Consider the following 23508-nt stretch of genomic DNA (forward strand, 5'->3'; position numbering starts at 1 on the left):
TTAGTAGCCGCTGAACCTCTGACTTGATGAAGGTCATGTCTTGGGTACTGTACCGGCGACTCCTGGTGGCGACGGGAGTCGCCTTACAGTCGGGAGTGAGGTTTGTGAAGTGGGGGTGGCGCAACTTTGAGTGTCGCCAGGCTGCAGACCGTGAGTGGGGGCAGGGGTCCGCCGAACTTCAGTGTCAGGCTCCGGTGGCTGCACTGAAAGTCCAGGCCGAGCAGCAGGAGGGCGCAGAGGCGAGGGAGGATGATTGGATTGGATTGGATTTGTTTATTGTCACGTGTACCGAGGTACAGTGAAAAGTATTTTTCTGCAAGCAGCTCAACAGATCATTCAGTACATGGAAGAAAAGGGAATTAAACAATTCAAGAAAATACATGAGAATACATAATAGGGCAACACAAGATATACAATGTAACTACATAAGCATTGGCATCGGTTGAAGCATACAGGATGTAGTGTTAATGAGGTCAGTCAATAAGAGGGTCATTTAGGAGTCTGGTGACAGTGGGGAAGAAGCTGTTTTTGAGTCTGTTCGTCCGTGTTCTCAGACTTCTGAATCTCCTGCCCGATGGAAGAAGTTGGAAAAGTGAGTACGCCGGGTGGGAGGGATCCTTGATTATGCTGCCCGCTTTCCCCCGGCAGCGGGAGGTGTAGATGGAATCAATGGATGGGAGGCAGTTTCGTGTGATGGACTGGGCGATATTCACGACTCTCTGAAGTTCCTTGCGGTCCTGGGCCGAGCAGTTGCCATACCAGGCTGTGATGCAGCCCAATAGGATGCTTTCTATAGTGCATCTGTAAAGGTTGGTAAGGGTTAATGTGGACATGCCGAATTTCCTTAGTTTCCTGAGGAAGTATAGGCGCTGTTGTACTTTCTTGGTGAAAGCGTCGATGTGAGTGGACCAGGATAGATTTTTGGTGATGTGCACCCCTAGGAATTTGAAACTGCTCACCATCTCCACCTCGGCCCCGTTGATGCTGACAGGGTGTGTACAGTACTTTGCTTCCTGAAGTCAATGACCAGATCTTTAGTTTTGCTGGCATTGAGGGAGAGATTGTTGTCGTTACACCACTCCACTAGGTTCTCTATCTCCCTCCTGTATTCGGACTCGTTGTTATTCGAGATCCTGCCCACTATGGTCGTATCGTCAGCAAACTTGTAGATGGGGTTGGAACCGAGTTTTGCCATGCAGTCGTGTGTGTACAGGGAGTAGAGTAGGGGGCTAAGTACGCAGCCTTGCGGGGCACCGGTATTGAGGACTATTGTGGAGGAGGTGTTGGTGTTCATTCTTACTGACTGGTCTGCTGGTCAGAAAGTCAAGGATCCAGTTGCAGAGTGGAGAGCCAAGTCCTAGGTTTTGGAGCTTTGATATGAGCTTGGCTGGGATTATGGTGTTGAAGGCGGAGCTGTAGTCAATAAATAGGAGTCTGATGTAGGAGTCCTTGTTTTCGAGATGCTCTAGGGATGAGTGTAGGGCCAGGGAAATGGCGTTTGATGTGGACCGGTTGCGACGGTATGCGAATTGAAGTGGGTCAAGGCGTTCCGGGAGTATGGAGGTGATGCGCTTCATGATCAGCCACTCGAAGCACTTCATTACAACTGACGTCAGGGCCACCGGGCGGTAGTCATTAAGGCATGTTGCCTGGTTCTTCTTTGGTACCGGTATGATGGTGGTCTTCTTGAAGCAGTTGGGGACCTCGGAGTGGAGTAGGGATAGGTTAAAGATGTCTGTGAATACCTCTGCCAGCTGGTATGCGCAGGCTCTGAGTGCATGACCAGGGATCCCGTCCGGGCCCATCGCCTTCCGTGGGTTCACTTTCAGGAAGGCCGATCTGACTTCGGAAGCTGTGATGGTGGGTATGGGTGAATTATGGGCTGCTGGGGCACTCGACAGCGGATTGTTGGTTACCTGCTCAAACCGAGCATAGAATGCATTAAGTTTATCGGGGAGGGGTGCGCTGCTGCCAGAGATACTGCTCGGCTTCGCTTTGTAGCCCGTTATGTTGTTTAGTCCTTGCCACAACCGCCGAGAGTCTAAAGTCTCTGTAGAGTCTGAAGAGTTTAAATTGGGTGTATTCAGCGCTATGAATTGCGAGGTCAGCGACACAATACTCCGTGATTTGTACCGAGTGGGACCCAGAAGCGAAGGCGATAGTTTGGGAGTCGGGGTGGGTGCGCAGGGAGAAGTGCCTTACCGTGTCTGGATGGATAAAGCTCTCCTTGCTCCCGGAGTCGAACAGGCAGGGAGTGTTGTAGCCGTTGACTTGAACCCGCATCATCGAGTTCGCAGGTGCTTTGGCAGCGATTGATCGAGTGTGATCGCTCCTAGTTGTGGGCCGTCAGAGTCGAACTCACAAAATGGCCAACCGGAGTCACAAGATGGCCGCCGCCGCCGGTCAAACGTGTCAGGTTTCGAAGATGGCCGCCGCCAAGATGGCCGCTCCCATGACTCACACGAAGTCAATGACGTGTCGGAAGTCGGCGTGCCCGGCCGCAGCACAGCTGCGTTGCAGGGTCTGTGAGACCGGGAGCTTGATTTCTGGGCCTGGTGAGGGTTTCGTTTGTGGCCTTTGGGCACAGCCAGGCAGACTTTAGCGAAGTGCCCTTTCTTCCCGCAGTCGTTGCAGATCGCGGAGCGGGCCGGGCAACGCTGACGTGGGTGCTGGCCTTGCCCACAGAAATAGCATGGGGAACCCCCGGAGTGAGCGGATCGCCCCGCGGCACAGGCCTGTAGCATGGCCGAGTGTGGAGGGGATCGAGAGGGGTTCGCAACATCTGCGGATTACGTACGGAGATTACGGTGGGCCGTTTCGAGAGAAGAGGAGAGCGTTACCGTGCCCTGGAGATCCTTTGCTCTGTCTTCTAGGAGCCGCTGCCGGATGTATGAGGACCTGATACCGGACACAAGGGTGTCGCGAATATGCAAGTTCCTGTGGTCTTCTGCCATCACTGCTTTATGGTTGCAGTTCCTCGCGAGCGCAGTGAGTCTTTCCATGAACTCGTCCAGCGTTTCCCCGGAATGCTGGCTGCAGGTTGAGAGCAAATGTCTGGCGTGTACCTCGTTAGTAGGTTTTATGAAGCGTTTCTTCAGTATTTCGACCGCCGCATCATATGCCGTAGCGTTCTTGATCACAGCGGAGAGTCGGTGGCCCACCCGGCCATGTAGTAAACGCAGCTTGCGAGTGCTGTCGACATCAGTCGTTGAGGAGTCCAGATAGTCCTCAAAACACCGGAGCCAATATTTAAAATTTTCCGGGGCTTCCGGCAACCTGGCGTCCAGCTTGAGTTTCTCCGGTTTTAGAGCGCTGTCCATCTTGATGTGTCTGTATATTAAATTGAGGCACTCTCAATTACCATCTTGATGTGTCTGTATATTAAATTGAAGCACTCTCAATTACGACGCGAAAGCGAGGTCGGTAATCAAAAGGCTTTAATCTACAGAGAACTGAACAGCATCCGAGAGAAGTGTGCTCACCACATGGAGCCTTATCCTATATGCCGTTTCCTGGGGGTGTAGCCAGAGGCGGAGTCCCCCAGGGTTCCAAGCATCTTAAAGGGGCTAGGTATTAAAGGTCAGGTACTGTTTACAGCAGTTATTAATATTGTTCATCACACGTTCCTTCACTGTCACTGGGTCAAATCCTGGAATATCCTCCCGACCAGCACTGTAGGTGTACCTACACCATGTGGAGCGCAGTGGTTCAAGAAGGTGGCTCAAAACCTGCTTCTCAAGGACAATTAGGGATGAGCAATAAATGCTGTTCTTGTCAGTCATGCCCACATCCCATGGAATAATTTTTTTAAAATTCCTGCTATCACCCAGTGGGTGGAGGTGCTGTGCAGTGCAGATGTGACCCTGCGGAAGTGAGACCCTGAGGTGACGGGGTTAGTGACGAGTTTAGGCTCCAATTTCCTTCATTTTAACAGTGACTGCTTTTCAAAAGTGTTTCAATGGCTGTGCAACCCTTTAGAATATGCTGAGAACAGGAAAAATGTTGTACAAACGCACGGTTCTTTCTTCCTTATTTGGCTGTCGATACTGAGTCACATTCATACAATCCTAGATTGTGACAGGAGAAAAGTGAGCAGGGGAGCATTTGATTCTTCATGCCCTCTGAAAGAGCTATTCAATTAGCCCCACCTTCCTGCTTTCTCCCTGTAGCCTTGTAAAGTCATCCTTTTCAAACACCTTTTGAAGTGCTGCTGCCACCTATTAAAAACACCTTCAAATCATGTCCTCTTCAGGTCAGCGTTTCGGCCACGCGAAAGGGCTTCTCTGTATTTACTTCTCTGTGACAGCTGCTGCTGTGAAATCTGCTCTCATTGAATTATTTAATGATCCTGAGTAAATCTCCAATTAAAGTTCAACAATTGCCGCTCTGCTAATGATTAGCAATGACCCGCGGTGCACAAACCATTTTGATGCAGCGCCAGACGGCTACAATGACGTCTCAATAAATATGCAGTGCTTACTGGGGTCACAGGATACTGGAATAGGGAGCTGAGAAAACATAAAGCAGAAAGACTTGACCTCAAGTTGTCCCGTACTTCAGAATTCCCTCCTGAATCTTCTGGAGTCTGTTTTATCCGTCAGTTATAAGCAATATGAAGTGAATCCCTCCCTGCATCCTCCAAATTTTTCGATGGAATGTGGCTGACTCTTAACTGCTCTCTGAAATAGTCAGACAATCCACTGATTTCGGGACAAATCGGGGTGGAGAACAAATGCTGGCCTTGCCAGCGATGCTCACGTCCCCTGAAAGAGTAATTGAAAAGAAAAGGCCAACAGGTGGCAGCACTGATCCCTGTTGCTGCAAGTTAGCTTGGAGACTTCAGCTGAAGTCGATTGTTCAAGGTTCCTCCTCTGAACTTTAAATGTTTGCACAACAGAGGTGGAAGCAGAGGCTAATTAAAAATTTGAGCTTGGAGATTCCTTTCACAAAAATGTCGAGACTCTGCAATGGAGCGTGTGGCTTTGAATTGTTTCAAACCGTCCTCTGCAGCGGCCCAGTTTGAAAAAGCCAGGAGGTTTCCTCTCAAGTCAACAGAACTCAGTTCAATATGTATAGATTCCATATCTTCCGAACTGTATTCTTGTTGTTGGGGAGGTAGCTGTACTCTCTTTCTGAGTGTCTCTGTGACAGCCACATTTGAAGAAGTGGAGTAAAAGGCAAAAAGGAAACGTTGATCTTATAAATGTTGATCTTATAACCAAAGAGAAAATGCTGGAAAATCTCAGCAGGTCTGGCAGAAACTGAAGGGAGAGAAAAGAGCTAATGTTTTGAGTCCAGATGACGTTTGACAAAGGGTCATCTGGACTCAAAACGTGAGCTCTTTTCTGTCCCTACAGATGCTGCCAGACCTGCTGAGATTTTCCAGCATTTTCTCTTTGGTTTCAGATTCCAGCATCCGCAGTAATTTGCTTTTATCCAATGTTGACCTTATTCAGAAAAATGAAAATCGCTTATTGTCACGAGTAGGCTTCAATGAAGTTACTGTGAAAAGCCCCTAGTCGCCACATTCCGGCGCCTGTCCGGGGAGGCTGGTACTGGAATCAAACCGTGCTGCTGGCCTGCTTGGTCTGCTTTAAAAGCCAGCGATTAGCCCTGTGAGCTAAACCAGCCCCTGAAAATCGCTTATTGTCACGAGTAGGCTTCAATGAAGTTACTGTGAAAACCCCCTAGTCGCCACATTCCAGCGCCTGTTCGGGGAGGCTGTTACAGGAATCTAACCGTGCTGCTGGCCTGCTTTCAAAGCCAGCGATTTAGCCCTGTGCTAAACAGAGAGGAGTCTCGAGGTGAACAAGCTTAAACTGGGGGCGGAGCAGAGAACCCTGCATGAAAATCTGATCCCAAAGAAAAAAAGTTAAATTAGTATTTATATAGCACCTTTCATAACCACAGCATGTCCCAAACTCTTTACAGCCAATTATGTACTTTTAAAGCATATCCTCTCCCATCATGCAGGAAAGACAGCAAAATAATTTGAGTACAGCAAAACTCCCCAAGCTTTTAAAATGTTTTTAACTCCATTCTTAAAGTTACAAAGCCAAAGTGCAGAGTGCACATGTTTGTCGGGGGTGTCCTATGAGGATAGATTGGTTCAACTTGGCCTGTGTTCACTCGGGTTTCGAAGGATCAGAGAGATTATACTCAATGCCCAGGCCAATGAAGGTAACCACTGTGCTACCGTGCTGCCCTCAGTCTGTTCAATCCTGTTAGAATTTTATATGTTTCAACCAGATCTCCTCTCATCAAAGAACAACGAAAAGTACAGCACAGGAACAGGCTCTTTGGCCCTCCAAGCCGATCATGCGCCCATCATACTGCCAGTCTAAACCGGGTAATCAAACTGTTCCATTTGCCAATACATTTGAACTTTATTTGGAATTGAACAAGGTAAAGCTCTTTAGAGTCACCAGGTATCAAATCATACCACCACAAGGCTTTACGGGATATCGATCAAAGGACCACACAACCAGGGGCGGGTGCCTTGATGGCTGGGCGTGTCCTTAGCGGTCATTGACCTTGGCTGTTTGGGCTCCCTGAGTAAAGGGAGTGGCGCCGATTAGTCTGTACCTGTATCGGTTACCTGAGTACAGTTCCTTTGTTCTGGAGAAATGGGCCATTAGAATGCAAACGAGTGGGGGTTTCGATCGCATCTAGCTATCTGGGTTGCAAATACACACACAATCTCTGAGTCTGTCTGAGTCCTGGGTTGGTCATAATTCCCATGGTCCTTTGCAGGTGGCCATCTGAGGTAGCTACACAGGCACCTAGAAACATTCCGCTAAATGTGCCCAAAATGAGACTTTGTTTTCCTGTTAAATCGCGCCATAGATTTAGATTTTAATGACATTAAGGGGTATAGGGAGAAAGTGGGAATATGGCACTAAGGTAGAGGATCAGCCATGATCATGTTGAATGGTGGAGCAGGCTCGAAGGGCCGAGTGGCCTCCTCCTGCTCCTAGTTTCTGTGTAACTCTCACCTGTTCTTCTTCAAAATGGTGACGTGGGATCTGAGCATTCACCTGAGAGGGCAGACGGACCCTTAATCACAAAAATAATACACTTTTTCATGAATAGGATAAAAATATGAGTAAAAACAATCCATTGGGAATTAAAGGATAGAACGAGAAGGTGAAACTAAAAAGAAACATGCAGTCTAAAAGGTTAATTGCAGGGCATCACGGTGGCACAATGCTTAGCACTGTTGCCTCATGGTGCCGAGGTCCCAGGTTTGATCCCGGCTCTGGATCACTGTCAGTGTGGAGTTTTCACATTCTCCCCGTGTTTGCGTGGGTTTCGCCCCCAGAAGCAAAGATGTGCAGGTAGGTGGATTGGCCACGCTAAATTGCCTCTTAATTGGAAAAAAAATAATTGGGTACTCTAAATTTATTAAATAAAAACACTAGGAAGTCCTGAAGGTTTTGGCCAAGGGTAGATCATGACCGGTACAGGCTTGAAGGGCTGAAGGGCCTTTCCTGGGCTCTATTGTTCTTTTTTCTTTGTTCTTACCAATGGATTGTGTGAAGTAAGATCTTTACTTCACAGTAGGTCTTATCCACATCTGGAGAATATGTTATTGAGCAGACACTGTGTATATATATATATATATATATATTGCAAAGCGCACACACGAATGTACAGACTTGAAAAGAAAATCAGCTTTTTAATGAGTTGAGAAATTTATCGTATTTGTTTCTAACGCTGACTTTGTTTCGGGAATTTGGGAGGAGCATTTTTTCAAACCAGAAGGTGGAACTCACGACCATTAGGAACATGTGAGGTGAATAGTGATAATGGTTAGATGGAGAGGTGTGGGATGAGGTTCAGTGTGGAATACCAACGCCAGCATGCAACAAGTCTCTGCTGTGAACTCAATGCATAAAATGCACTTTAAGTTCTCTTTGGGAACTCCTTCATTTCTAATGGTCGTACCTCATAGATTTGAACAACTGTTTTTCAGAGAAGACTTCACTGTTTGGATGGAAGTCATACTAAAGCCTTCTCTCGCTCACAAATTGTGTAAAGCAGAAAATAATACATAGTTTATGAAAAAGAAAATGAGTAATACATTAGTCACAGGCGCGACCTTTAACTTGTTCAATTCCAAATAAAGTTCAATCAAATGTATTGGCAAATGGAACAGTTTGATTACATCTGGACAGGAAAATTTTTGAAAGGTATTTCACCTGATGGCCAGACTTTGGATGATTGATTTATGATTGTGACTCAAAATATATTTGCTTCAACTTGGTATGTGCTACAGAGCTGCATGAATTGAATCTGTGCACTTTAGAAACCTGTACGTCTGCCGTATATAATTTAATTTAAACCTCATGATACAATGTGTTTCCACTGCTTTCCATTTAATCTTCAGGATTAGGTTCCTTCTCTTGAAGATTTTGGCCTCGCTTCCCCTTTACTTGGTGCCATACACTTTATATTGGGGTGGGCAGGTAGGCAACATTCCCACCAAAATCATAGAATTCCTACAGTGCAGAAGGAGGCCATTCGGCCCGTCTAGTCTGCACTGACCCTCTGAAAGAGTACGCTACCTAGGCCCACGCCCCCACCCTGTACCCATAACCCTGCAACCCCACCTAACATTTTGGGCACTAAGGGGTAATTTAGCGTGGCCAATCCACCTAACCTGCACACCTCTGTGGGGTGAAACTAGAGGATGATTGAATTAACCTGAGTGCAGGTGACTTTTCTTTAAGTTTCAACATTTTAACCCCTTGCCTACTGTTTTTTTTCCCTTGACCTGTGCTGCTATAAACCTGAGACATCTTTATTATTACTTATATCAATTCTGCGACACATATCGCATTTTCTTCCGCTAACAGGTGGCAAGAGTGAAAACATGACTTAAATGGTTAGGACTGTGTGCTTAATAGCCAAGGAGAAAAAGTAGTCAGAAACGATGGGAAAGGAGAAAAAAACATACAAATAGAAAATGCTGGGAAACAGGAAATGCAAAAAAATGAATTTGGACTTCGGGTGTCGCAAACAAGGCGATCATTTGAAGTCCTCACGATGGTGCTGGTGAATTACCTTCTTGAACTGCTGCAGTCTCTTTGCTGTGGATCCAGAGTCGCATGTAGGCCAGGCCACATAAGGGTGGCAGATTCCCTCCTCTGAAGAACATGAGTGAACAATAATCCAACAGTTTCCTAATCATAATTACTGAAATTTACATTTTAATCTTGATTTACCAGTTGATTGAATTTAAAAGCCCTCATCCTCCATCGTGGGCTTTTGAACTCATGCCTCCCGAGCATTTTGGGTCAGCTCTCTGGATTAATAGTGCAGACACGTTGTCTCTATGCTCCTATCCGGGGCGACCTGGAGAAATTAGGGAGAATATTGTAGTGCTGGATGTTGGAGGAGGTAAAGGCAGGATCCATTTGGTTAGAGTTGAAAATCAAATAGAGGCTAAGCCATGTGTACATCCTTTAGGCCTCCAGATAGTTATAGCGAGGGATAGAGGAGCAAATTGATTGGTGATGTTGGGGGATTTTATCAGAATAAAGGGTGAGGAAGGGGAGGAATTTTTGAATTGTGTCTAATAGAACTTCCTTGGTCAGTGTGTTCTTGATCCAGCCAGGAAAGAAGAATTGATGGAGATGGGGCTGGAGAATGAGGTAGGCCAAATGGACCAAGTGTGTGTGGCGGAACATTTGGCGAAGAATGATGGTCGTATCACGACGTTGAAATTAGCAATGGAGAAGAGGGTTGTGTTCAATTGTTCAATCGTTTGGCATTTGAATGTCTATTGATTGCTCCCAGTGCTATGTATCGTGAGTGAAGCCTATGGATATGGTAAGAGAAGCTAAAACCAAGCTGGGAGCACGGAGCTGAAGACATTGTAAAGGTACAGTAGCAAAGCTCCTGCTTACACATTAAAAGGGGGTTATCTCTGAATATCTCCGAGGTACAAAACACACGGAGCAGGATTCTCCCTTCCTAAGACTGTGGGCGGGATTCTCCATCTCACCGCACCCGTTCTCCGGTGTGGCGCGCCCCCGCCAGCAGTGGGACTACCTGACGACGGAGAATCCATCCTTCAGTGCTGACACTGGTGCAGGATTTGTGAACTTCCACGACAGCAAACCTGGTGCCGCATTTGGACCGATTCAGGCACTGCTGAGGGGCTAGCACGTGGAACACAATTGATTCCAATGAGAAACGGCATGGGATTCGCTGGATTTGGGATTGACAAGCTGCAGTCGCATATACGCACTTCACTCCCCACACACCCCATTCCAGCGAACAAGATGGCAGCGAGGAGAGCGGCACCCCGTTTCACAGACGCCGAGCTGGAGACCCTCTGGACACGGTGGAGGAGAGGCGGGCCACCCTCTACCCCATCCAACGGAGAATCCAGCCCATGATCTGGTGATAGAGATGGAGACTAGTTTAAATCTACCAGCTCCAGCACCTTTCCTTTATTTGCCGGGAGATCCACCCATGCCATGGGGTGGATGGATTTTAGGGTTCAAAACCTAATAGCTCACAATGAGAATGAACAATATGTAGGGAGCACTGACCTGCAAGAAGGCGATACGCGTAAATTGACCCACAGCTGAAGCTTGGTGGGTGTTTAGGCAGCTCACAGAAGACATCATCTGATATGGCAATGAGTGCGCTTGAAAAATATTGTGGGTCAAAAAAAAGTGTTCTGATCAGATGGTGTGCATTCCATCAGAGATGCCAGAGAATAGTGAACCCATTCAATGATACACGGCAGCATAAGCTTCCACATGTAAATTTGGAACACCAACTAATTTGTGACTCCTCATGGAGGATGATGGCTTAACCTTGGAAAAAGCCATGCATGACCTTGGCAATCGAAATTGAATTTTCCCTGTTTGACTAGAAGAGCTTACACAGAAATGCACCATCAGACTCTGGGACACAGGCTGCTTAACCAGCTCAAGTGCCAGAGTTATGCACATAGAGGACTCCGCAGGGTCATAACCACTTGCCCCATCAGAATCAGATACCTTCAAAACCATGTCCAAATTGTGGAGGTGCTCATCAATTAGCAACGCCTTGTCCAGCTCAAGGGAAAAGTATAACTTATGCTCAGAAATGAAACCCTTCACAAGGACGTGTAGGTCATCGAACCAGACGACTTCATCAGTTTGACAAGTGGAGAAATCTATTGCTGAGAGTGAAATACAGCAGGTGTCGCCCATCATTGATGGAAAAGCACCACGTCATTTTTCAAAACACTCAGTTGAGATTGCGGGCACCTCAGTATCGCTGCTCATTGATGTTAACATGCAAGTATTTGTATTGAGCGACATACTGTACCGTCATTATTTTCACAGCTTACTCTGACTTCTGTGGCAGAAACACTGGAAGTTTACAATGACTTAATTATTCTGGTTTCAGAGAGTGATCACAGTTCCAGCGTGCACAAAAATGTCATCCCAGACGGGTTCACTTTCTGCGTAGCCAAAGGCTACATCCTTAGGGGGTAAACCTATTCAATAAGTTTGACCAAACTTTGAAGGCCCCCACCCGAGCACATATTGACATGATCTATGATACTGACAATGCACAATAGTATGGGGAGGCAGTGGCATAGTGGTATTATCGCTGGACTAGTAATCCAGAGTCATTCTCTGGGTAGCTGGGTTCAAATCCAGCCGTGTCAAATGGTGAAATTTGAATAGCATAAAAATCTGGGATTAAAAGTCGAACCATGAAACAACTGTCGTAAAAACCCATTTGGTTCACTAGTGTCCTTCAGCAAAGGAAATCTGTCACCCTGGTCTGGTCGACCTGTGACTCCAGGTTGATTATTAATAATAATAATCTTTATTGTCACAAGCAGGCTGACATTAAGACTGCAATGAAGTTACTGTGAAAAGCCCCTCGTCGCCACATTCCGACGCCTGTTCGGGTAAACTGAGGGAGAATTCAGAATGTCCAAATTACCTAACAGCACGTCTTTCGGGATTTGTGGGAGGCAACCGGAGCACCTGGAGGAAACCCACGCAGACACGGGGAGAACGTGCAGACTCCACACAGACAGTGACCCAAGCCGGGAATCGAACCCAGGACCCTGGGGCTGTGAAGCAACAGTGTTCACCAGGGATGAGCAATAAATACTGGCCCAGCCAGCGACACATCCAATGAGTTTTTAAAAAGTATCCTTCCTCATTTACTGGATGTGGGGTGAGTAAGGATACTGTCATGGTCATTGAATGCCACTCTGCCAGTTTCCATTTGCGATCAGTGCTGAACTGAAGCAAATTGAAGCAAATGATATAATTGAGCAAATCAGCTCATCCTTGTGCATATTGAACTTGGTCATTGAGCAACACAAAAAATGGCCAACTTATGTGTTGAACTTAAGGCAGTCAGCGAAGCTATCGGCTGGATTCTCCGATTCCCGACGGCGAAATCACGTTCATCGACGGGTCGGAGAATCCCCGATGACGATGAAATTGGGGGCGGTGCTGCTTTCACGATGCTCCGCCCCCTGAAAAGCGGCTGAGGAGTACGCCGCACGCCGTATCCTCATCCTCAGGCCATTGCCTGAGGCCCACCCCGTGATGCTCCGTCTCCGACCGGCCGAGTTCCCGACGACGTGGGACACTCATGGTCTCATCCGTCGAGAATTCAACGTGGCAGCTGCATGGTCAGTCCAGCACTGCCACAGTCAGGGGAGGGCCGATCTGCAGGCAGTGGGGGCATTATTCGGGGCTGGTGGCGTTGTGGGGGGGCAGTCCGGGGCGGGCGAGCCGGCCGAAGGGAGGGACTACTTTTGCAGGTTGGGTCCGCGAACTACGTCCGCCATGAAACATGCGCAGGCTGCCACCGCGCACGGACACGGCAATGTTCCAGGCCATATCGGCAGCTAGAGCTTGGAATCTGCGCTAATGAAGGTGTGTTTTAAAAAAAAATAAATTTAGATTACCCAATTATTTTTTCCAATTAAGGGGCAATTTAGCGTGGCCAATCCACCTACTCTGCACATTTTTGAGTTGTGGGGGCAAAACCCACACATACACGGGGAGAATGTGCAAACTCTACATGGACAGTGACCCAGAGCCGGGATCGAACCTGGGACCTCAGCGCCGTGAGGCGGTTGTGCTAACCACTAGGCCACCGTGCTGCCCTATGAAGGTGTGTTTTAGTATTGCAGAATACCCTACGGACTAAGTTCTGCACCAATGCATCCCAGCATATTATTTCTTCAGTCTTGTCAGACAACCTACTTGGCAACATTGTTGGAATCAGAAAGCAAACATGATCACTGGTGCTTTCTAGATTTGTACAGCAGAATTTTGTGGTCAGTAAGGACAAATGCACGTTTGTGGCATCCGAGATTGACTTTTTAAGGCACAGAGTAACAGCAGCTGGAGTAAAGCCTACCCATGACAGTGTCAAAGCCAGTCATGCACGTCTGACCTAGTCTAATGTGAAAGACTTGGCTTAGTTCCTTGCAACTACCAACTTTGATCACAAATTCAGATGCAGAGATCACAGAGCAAAAATGCGCATCAGGAACGGGCAATCATACAGCAATCAGCAGTTTGACATATTAAAGGTTGAGGTAGCATCTCTGCCAAACTTTGCACATTTCAATCCACATGCGGAAATGTATGCCAGAACAGATGCATCACCTAAAGCAATTGGAGTTATACTGTCACAGTTCACTGAGGGAAGAGAATAACCGAATAATTAATCGCCCATGCTTCATCTCCGTTGTCAGGAACTGAATGCAAATACTGTACTGGAGAGCAAGAAGCAAGATTCAGCAGCTACGCTTGTGAACATTGGCACACATATCTCTATGGTCGAAAGTTCACCACCCACATCAATCACTTCACCAATCATTGAACCACATCAGGAACAGGTCATTGACCTCTATGTATCTACAGATGGCCAAATCATCTTCACCAGTACAACTTCGACGTTGTGTGCCATGCGTGTTCACTCAACTGAGTAACTGACAAACTTAGCCGTACTACACCCATAGCGAATGTCAGCGAGAGCAAAGTGGCTTCTGACGTTCAAGACCATGTGATCACAGGTCACGCGCAATCGCGAATCTTGTTATGCAGGAGTTGATCACAGAATCGGTTACACACAACATACGACAGAAAGTAAGCCAGCACCTAAAAACCGAACGGCCTTGCGAAAACTTGCCTGGATGAGAGAACGCAATGAGCTTGTATTGTTTGATGATTGTACCATACGTGGAACTCAAGCGGTTATCCCAAAAGCGGTACAATGTCTATTAAATCTTGGGTTGCAGGTCTGAAGATTCGAGGGAATGTAATAAACGGCAAAAAATGATGAAAAGATTGATGAGGAATGAAAAATCAGAGTATGAGAGAAGGTTTGCTAGAAATACAGGTAGATAATAAGAGCTTTAACAAAACAAAACAGTTACCAAAGTGAATATTGGTCCGAAGGAAAGTGGGGAATTAATAGTAGAAAAGTACATCCTGGTACTTTCTGGGCACAGCCCTCTCCCTCCAGGGGCTATACTAACCAGTGCCCTCCCGGCAGGTTCCCTTCGCCCCGTTCCCATTTTTAAAGGTTTGTTTGGAATCACTAGATTTCGGAGCGCGTCTTCTTCATCAGGTGAGGACTTGAACATGATGAAGGAGTTACACTCTGAAAGCTAGTGATTCCAAACAAACCTGTTGGACTTTAACCTGGTGTTGTAAGACTCCTTACTGTGGCCACCCCAGTCCAACGCCGGCATCTCCACACCATTCCCATTTTTAAAAACTAATTGTAAACCTAGCCAATATTACATCATCACCTGATGAAGGAGCTACGCTTCGAAAGCTAGTGATGTCCAAGTTTGCAGATGACACTAAGGCGAGTGGTAAAGCAAAAAATGCAGAGGATACTGGAAGTCTGCAGAGGGATTTGGATAGTGTAAGTGAATGGGCTCGGGTCTGGCAGATGGAATACAATGTTGACAAATGTGAGGTTATCCATTTTGGTAGGAATAACAGCAAAAGGGAGTATCATTTAACTGATAAAATATTAAAACATGCTGCTGTGCAGAGGGACCTGGGTGTCCTGGTGCATGAGTCACAAAAAGTTGGTTTACAGATGCAACAGGTGATTAAGAAGGCGAATGGAGTTTTGTCCTTCATTGATAGAGGGATGGTGTTTAAGACTAGCCAGGTTATGCTGCAACTACATAGCACAGTGGGTTAAACAGCTGGCTTGTAATGCAGAACAATGACAGCAGCATGGGTTCAATTCCCGTACCGGCCTCCCCAAATAGGCGCCGGAATGTGGTGACTAGGGGCTTTTCACAGTAAATTCAGTGAAGCCTACTTGTGACAATACGCAATTATGATATTATTATTATTATATAATAAGGTGTTAGTGAAGCCACATCTGGAGTATTGTGTTCAGTTTTGGTCTCCTTACCTGAGAAAGGACACTGGAGGGTGTGCAGAGGAGATTCACTAGGTTAACCCCAGAGCTGAGGGGGTTGGATTATGAGGTTGAGTAGACTCGGACTGTACTCACTGGAATTTAGAAGGATGCGGGGAGATCTTATAGAAACATATAAAATTATGAAAGGAATAGGTAACATAGATACAGGGGGGTTGTTTCCACTGGCGGGTGAAAGCAGAACTAGGGGGCATAAGAGGAAGTAGATTTAGGACTGAGTTTAGGAGGAACTTCTTCACCCAAAGGGTTGTGAATCTATGGAATTCCCTGCCCAGTGAAGCAGTTGAGGCTCCTTCATTAAATGTTCTCAAGACAAATATACATAGTTATTATAATTTATTTGAATGAGATCCTTGACCTTTCTCGGCGGGGACCGCATTAGGTCTCTGGCGTGTTGGCGGTACTGGACACAAACTGTAAATGAGACCTCAGCGCCCAGATTCCCTCTTGTTTGACTCTCAGGGGATTTCATAGAATTATAGAATTTACAGTGCAGAAGGAGGCCATTCAGCCCATCGAGTCTGCACAGGCTCTTGGAAAGAGCACCCTACCCAAGGTCAACAACTCCACCCTATCCCCATAACCCAGTAACCCCACCCAACACTAAGGGCAATTTTGGACACTAAGGGCAATTTATCATGGCCAATCCACCTAACCTGCACATCTTTGGACTGTGCTTGATATTGTGCCCATGCCGACAGCCGCGGGAGCATGGGAATAAATTGAGTGGCCTGCTCATAATGATTCCTCTAACACGGTCAGTAAAACCACTGATTTCTCTGCCTCTCATGCACCTTCCCTGTAAATGTATCTCTGCTCTGAAGTAAGATTTGAACAGGGACCTGAACCTTTGATCCTCAGATTAAAACTTTAATACACTCTCCACTGAGTTACCCAGCCTTTTGATTTTGCTAGCGGGCCGGTGTGCACTCCCTGCAGTTCCTTTCTTATTCATCAGGATTTTTCACCTATTGCTGCTTTCTTTGATACGATAAATAAAGCACCCGAGGTATTATTCAAAGCACTGCTGAATTTCGAGCCGTTATTAATTTCCGTTCACTGCAGTAAGGAGCATTATCAATTGAAAGATGCGGAGGCTGAGGTTGGTAAACTCAAAGAGAAACATCACTTAGTTCCTGTTGGTGCATGGTCTCAGACTTTAGGCAAAGGGTCTTTTGTTCGAAGAACCAATCTCAAAGCTCCCCGGTGACCTTGTGTGTGTGTGTGTGGGGAAAAGATGCTAAGCATGTAATGTTTAATCACACTCGTCACTGAAGGTAAATTCTGACCTTGTGCGATAGTGTAACACGGATGACAGCAAGTCCACAATCTACTTAATCTTTCCTGATATTTATTTATTACCGATGGAAATAGAAACTGGGAGGGGATGTAAAATGGGCTGCTGACTCGCTGTCACTCGATTTGAAAGCAGAAAATGCTGGAAAACATTCCGTGCAGTGTCCGTAGAGAGAGAAACCTTCCGTGACCTTTCATCAGAACTGCTTTACACTATTCTACAACATCAAAATTACCAGCCCTCTAGAACAAGTGTTTGGTAGGAGGCATCCTTTGTCTGTAAAAACTTCAAACCCTCATTGCGACAAATTAAACTTCATGGTTAAAGTTTTTAATTGTTGTCTGTTTATTGTATAATTTGTCCTAAGTATGAACATAAGAACATAATAAAGAGGTGCAGGAGTACCCCATACGGCCTCTCGAGCCTGCTTCGCCATTAAGTAACACCTTGTCTGATCACCAGCCTCAACTCCATTTTCCCATCCATTCTCCTTATAATGTGACATGCTGGTGAGCACTGGTTAGTGGATAGTTGTTAGCACTGCTGCCTCACAGAGCCACGGACCCGGGTTCAATTCATGCCTTGGGTAACTGTGTTGATTTTGCACTTCCTCCCAGTATCCCCCGGGTGCTCCGGTTTCCTCCCACAGTCCAAAGCTGTGCAGGTTTGGTGGGTTGGCCATGCTAAATTGCTCCTTCGTATCCAATGTTGCGTCAGTCAAGTTGTGGGCATGGGGCAGGAGAGTGGGCCTGGGAGGAGTGCTCTTTCAAAGAGTTGGTGTAGTTTTGATGGGCCAAATGGCCTCCTCCTGCACTATTCGCGTTTCCTCCAGCATCCAAATACATATTGATATCTGCCTTGAATATATCCAATGACTTCTGGGTGGAGAATGCCACAGATTCATGACCCACTGAGTGACCAATCATTTGTGAGTTTGCGTTAGGATCAGGGTTATATCTCTCTTGTATATTCCTGATAGGAAATACAGACATAAGGTCAAGTTATAGGAGATAAATTGTGTTGTTTCACCCCTTGAAGCAGCGCTACCGAACAGTGTAATGCCACCTTATTCAGGTCTCGATGGAAGATTTGAGCAAAAGCTTTGAATTCAAACATGGCTATGCCTCTTTAATACAGTTATTTGACAAAAAAGGATAAATGCAAATTAGTTTCTTCTTAAATTTTATAAGCTGAAGCTGTCTACTGAAGTAACACAGTAAGTAATCCTGATGGACTCAGTATTTCTTTTTTTCTCACCCTTTGAAAGGAATTGTAACTTCTGATATTTTTGATCATAATTTGCTTCAAAAGTTTAAGGCCTGGATTTTTAGCCTTCTTGGAATAGCATCCCACCAAGGGGTCCATATCATAGATTCTGGCTGATCATCAAGTCTCAAGGACATTTGATTATTGGAGATGGGCTTCCCTACCATTGTGCCGGAATCTCATTCACATGGGTGCAGCGGAGAGAGTTGATGAATTCTCCTGCAAGCCAGCATTGACTTACAGGAGCATTCATCAACTCCCTCGAGAAAAATGGATTTCCGGGTTCAGAAGAGAGTGTCTGGGACAGCTCCATCTGATGAAAGATCTTGATCAATTTGGCAATGGAACATAACAATTGGAGCAGTTCATTCAGCCCTCAAGCCTGTTCCTCAACCCAGTTCAATCGTGCCTGGTCTTTATCACTAGGGGGGGACAGTTTAAAGATAAAGTGATCGCCCATTGTAGATGGGGAGGAACTTCTTCTCCCAGAGGGTAGTTGGTCTTTGCATTCTATTCCACATAGAGCAGTGGGGCTGGGTCAGTAGACATATCCACCGCTGAGTTAGACACATTTTTGATTGACAACGCAATCGAGGGTAATGGGCGGCGGACAGGAAAGTGGATTTAAGGCGAGGATCAGATCAGTCATGACCTTACTAAATGGCAGACCTTACTGATGGGCTGAATGGCCTCACTGCAGCTCTGAATTCTTAAGGCCATCTGATGATCAATCTGCCTTGCCTCTTTTTGCCTGAATATTTTTGCCGAGGAAAGTGATCTTAAATTCCATTCAGACTGATTAGCGGTGCACACATTTTCAGACTGTAAAGCGGGCGCAATGATGTTAACATGTGGTCCTGTGTTTCTACATTCTGATGTGGAGGGTATGAATGGAGGGCAGACTGAGGTCGGATGACATGCCTTATTCAGTCAGCCAGCGGGTTGGCAATAGGGAGATTTGCGCTCAGACAACCACCCCATTCCAGGTATTAGCCGCTCTCAGTGATGACCTGTTGTGATTGGGCCACGCTCTGGAGCACCACTGCAATATCGAGGTGGCTCTGGTGCATGGCCTTGGCCAACGCCTGCACAGATTGCCCCAGGCCTTGGACATCTTGACCACAGCTGAAACCTTCGTCCCCAAGGCCTCCACCACAGATGCCATCCGTGCGGTGTTTTTAAAAATAAATTTTTGAGTACCCAATTCATTTTTCCAATTAAGGGGCAATTTAGCATGGCCAATCCACCTAGCTTGCACATTTTTGGGTTGTGGGGGCGAAACCCACGCAAATATAGGGAGAATGTGCAAATTCCACACGGACAGTGACCTAGAGCCGGGATCGAACCTGGGACCTCGGCGCCGTGGGGACACAGTGCTAACCCACTGCACCACTGTGCTGGCCCATCCGTGTGGTGTTGGCCTGGGTAGCACATTTGTCGCACCACCTCCTTCTCCTGCACGGGGTTGGACTCCTCCACTTGCACCTGCAGGTGCTGGATGCTCGCCGACAACCCCTCATGTAGTCCTTGGCTCTGCGACTGCATCTCCACGAGCAATGGGGCCGTTCGTTCCAGATGCCCGAAACCCATCTCGATGGCAGCTAGTGCCTGGGGTCCTCCCCCCTCTGACCGTCCGCCCCCTCGGGGGTTCCTACCTCCACCTGTTGTACCGCAGCATGTGTGTGGTGCACACCAGATAGTGCCCCAGGAGCCTGTTCACTAAAGTGCCCAACCGGGGTAAGTGTCTCTGGAATGGTGGAGGGTGTTGGAGACAGCTGTGTCAGGAAGTCAGTGTCTTCCCCAGATTCAAGCACTGGAGTGTCACACATTGCAAGTCGAGGGCTCCCTCCCATGTCCGTGTCTCCACCATCGCTGCTCTCCACTTGTGGTTGTTTTTGGGGTATGGGGCAGGGGACACCAGAAGTGCCTGCGTCATCACCAACTGCTCCTCCAAGACACAAGTCAAGACGCATGATTGAATCACTGTCGTGGGAGAGTAGGGTAGGTGGGGGGTTTTGGGGAGGGAGGGTGGTGGTAGAGCAGGACTGTGGTGGTGGTAGAGCAGAGAACCCCACCACCTGGAGTTTGCCCTCCAAGTCAGTCAACATCCTGATTTGGAAATATATCCATGATGTGGAGATGCCGGCGTTGGACTGGGGTGAGCACAGTAAGAAGTCTTACAACACCAGGTTAAAGTCCAACAGGTTTGTTTCAAACACGAGCTTTCGGAGCACGGCCATTCACCTGAAGAAGGAGCCGTGCTCCGAAAGCTCGTGTTTGAAACAAACCTGTTGGACTTTAACCTGGTGTTGTAAGACTTCTTACTGGAAATATATCGCCATTCCTTTGCTGTCCCTGGGGCAAAATCCTGGAACTCTCTCCCTAACAGCACAATGGGTGTACCTACAACTCAGGGACTGCAGCCGTTCAAAAAGGCAACTCACCCCCACCTTCTGAAGGGCAACTAGGGATGGTCAATAAATGCTGGCCTAACCAGCGACGCCCACACACAGTAAATTAATTTTAAAAAATTGTTCCCAATACATCTACTGGCAGTGAAACAAAAAGAGCCTTTACATTGTTGGGTTTACATTCTGAGAAAGGGCCTCTGCCTCTCTCTTTTACAGTAAGAAGTCTTACAACACCCAGTTAAAGTCCAACAGGTTTGTTTCAAATCACTAGCTTTTGAAGCACTGCTCCTTCCTCGGGTTCACCTGAGGAAGGAACCTGAGGAAGGAGCAGTGCTCCGAAAGCTGGTGATTTGAAACAAACCTGTTGGACTTTAACCTGGTGTTGTAAGACTTCTTAATGTGCTCACCCCAATCCAACGGCGGCATCTCCACATCATCTCTCTTTGCCGCCTGTTTCTCCGATGTTCTCATTCACCAGACATTGCCTAAAGCCTGATTGATGCTACATCCTTGAAACCTCAATACCGGTGGAATGGAGATCAGCAGAGTTCAGGGGTTGGAACGGGCAGTGTCTTAGAGTTCCTGTATCTCTTTTGATTGCAGCATGAGTCACAGCCAGTAATTAATTCTTCAGCTTAAGTACAACTCTACAAAGATTGGGACTGATTCAAGGAGTCATCCTACCCCTTCAGGGTTATATAGAGCACCACCATATCTATTGGTAGTCCTCAATCTCTCAGCTCACTCGTATGATCAAGTTACCATTATTATCCTTTACATTGGTCATTTACGACCAGATTTTACCTCAGGTACTATACATCCGGGATAGTAGGGAAAACCTGGGAAATCAAATTTTACCCAGACTGGTGGTTGTAAGGGGATGAGGTGAATGAGGTTGGATTGTTTGAATTCAATTTACAATGAGAAAGGATAAAAGACGCCAAGTTGGCACCTAATTTGATGGTGGCTGTCACTAAAGAAAATCTCAGGTGAAAGTAGGGCTTGAAATGGAAAATGCCACACAGATTCAAGTAACAAGGTTGGGGCTGACAAGGGCATATTTCTGCGGCCTAGCAGTGGGTGGGGAGTGAGTGTACGTTAGTATATGTCACGTCAGTTCTTCGGGCTATAATAGGCAAAAAACACATCAAATTAAAAGAGGGACAGGACAACCGGTGCCCAAGTTACTTGTTGCTAAATTCCCAAGGTCTTTTTTTTTCACGAACCTAATGAGGATAGATACCTGAAATACCCCATCCCAAATATATTCAGTCAGTGGGGCATCCTTGGGGCCTTCACACATTGTTCAGTGGAAACCTTCCTTTCTGCTCCTCTCTCCACCCCCCCCCCCGCCTCTCCGCCCCCCCGACCCCCCACCTCTTATGTGAATGTTGGTGCATTTTTTCTTTAAAGAGCATCAAGTATAGCCAGGAGAAGCAGGAAATGAAATGAATGAAAATCGCTTATTGTCACGAGTAGGCCTCAATGAAGTTACTGTGAAAAGCCCCTAGTCGCCACATTCCGGCGCCTGTCCGAGGAGGCTGGTACGAGATTGATCCTCCATCCCTGTATGAGTCACAATTGCACCCCATCACCACCCCCTCCATAACCCACTGAAATACCCACCCCAAACTTAGCTGAGGGTGTGACCAGCTTGGGCCTCGGTTTTAGTCCGAGCTGGTCAGCCTACAGGAGCTTTGTGGCGGCACGGTGGCACAGTGGTCAGCACTGCTGCCTCACAGCGCCAGGGTTCCAGGTTCGATTCCAGCCTTGGGTGACTGTCTCTGTGGAGGTTGCACTTTCTCCCCGTGTCTGCGTGGGTTTCCCTTTGGGTGCTCCAGTTTCCTCCCACAGTCCAAAGATGTGCAGTTTAGGTGGACTGGCCATGATAATATTACCTCTCGGTGTCCAAAGATGTGCAGGTTAGGTTGGGTTATGGGGATGAGTGGACCTAGGTACAGTGCTCTTTCAGTGGGTCAGTGCAGACGTTATGGGCCAAATGGCCTCATTCTGCACTGTAGGGGTACTCTGGTTATAACTACCCAAAACTGGGAGTAAATGATGCCAACACTGTGTGCCTAAAATTGGGAAAAATTCATTGGGGAGATCAAACGTGGAGTGGGTGCCTGCATTGTGGGACATCTCCATTTTGTCCGCAAGCATGGCCTTGACCATTTCAGTTTCCCATCTTGCTCTCATGCTCACATTCCTGTCCTTAGCGTGCTGCAATGTTTCAGTGAAGCCTAACTCCAGCTTGAGGAACAGCATCTCATCTTCCGATTAGGCTCTTCACAGTCTCCCATATAATCCCAATAATGCAGAGGGAGGCCATTTGGCCCACCGTGTCTGCACCGAACCTCTGAAAGAGCACCCTACCCAGGGCAACTCCCCCGCCCTGTACCGGATCTCCACCGAACATCCACACCTTTGGACTGTGGGAAGAAAGCGGAGCACCCGGAGGAAACCCACGCAGACATGGGGAGAAAGTGCAAACTCCACACAGACAGTCACCCAAGGGTGGAATCAAACCCAGATCCCTGATGCTGTGAGGTAGCAGTGCTAATCACTGTGCCACCATGCTGCCCTTCTGGACTATAGTCTGTACAGTCTTCTGGATTCAATATTGAGTTCAACAACTTCAGACCATGAACTCTGTCCTCAATTTTATATTTTTTTCTCCAGTGCCAGTCTGTATCTCGTTCTCATGTTTTGCTTTCAGACAATGCTGACCTTTATTCTGCCATTAACAACTCCTCTGGACAAATGCTTATTATTCTTTTACGACTACCATTTCCAATCTCTTTTACTTCTGTTCCATGACACCTTTGTCATTTAATCCCTCCCCAGCCTCCAACCTAACTCTGACTTCCCCTTATTGTTTCATCTGACCCTCCCCACTTTTCCAACCAAATAGAACCCATCACACTTCTACTTCCCTTCAGTTCCAAAGAAGATTGAAACGGACTCGAAACGTTAACTCCGTTTCGCTCCTCGCACATGCTGCCAGACCCGCTGAGTATTTTCCAGCAGTAGGTGGATTGGCCATGATAAATTGCCTTTAGTGACCAAAAAGGT

The sequence above is a fragment of the Scyliorhinus canicula genome, chromosome 3 (genome assembly GCF_902713615.1).
Source record: "Scyliorhinus canicula chromosome 3, sScyCan1.1, whole genome shotgun sequence".
Lineage (NCBI taxonomy): Eukaryota > Metazoa > Chordata > Chondrichthyes > Carcharhiniformes > Scyliorhinidae > Scyliorhinus > Scyliorhinus canicula.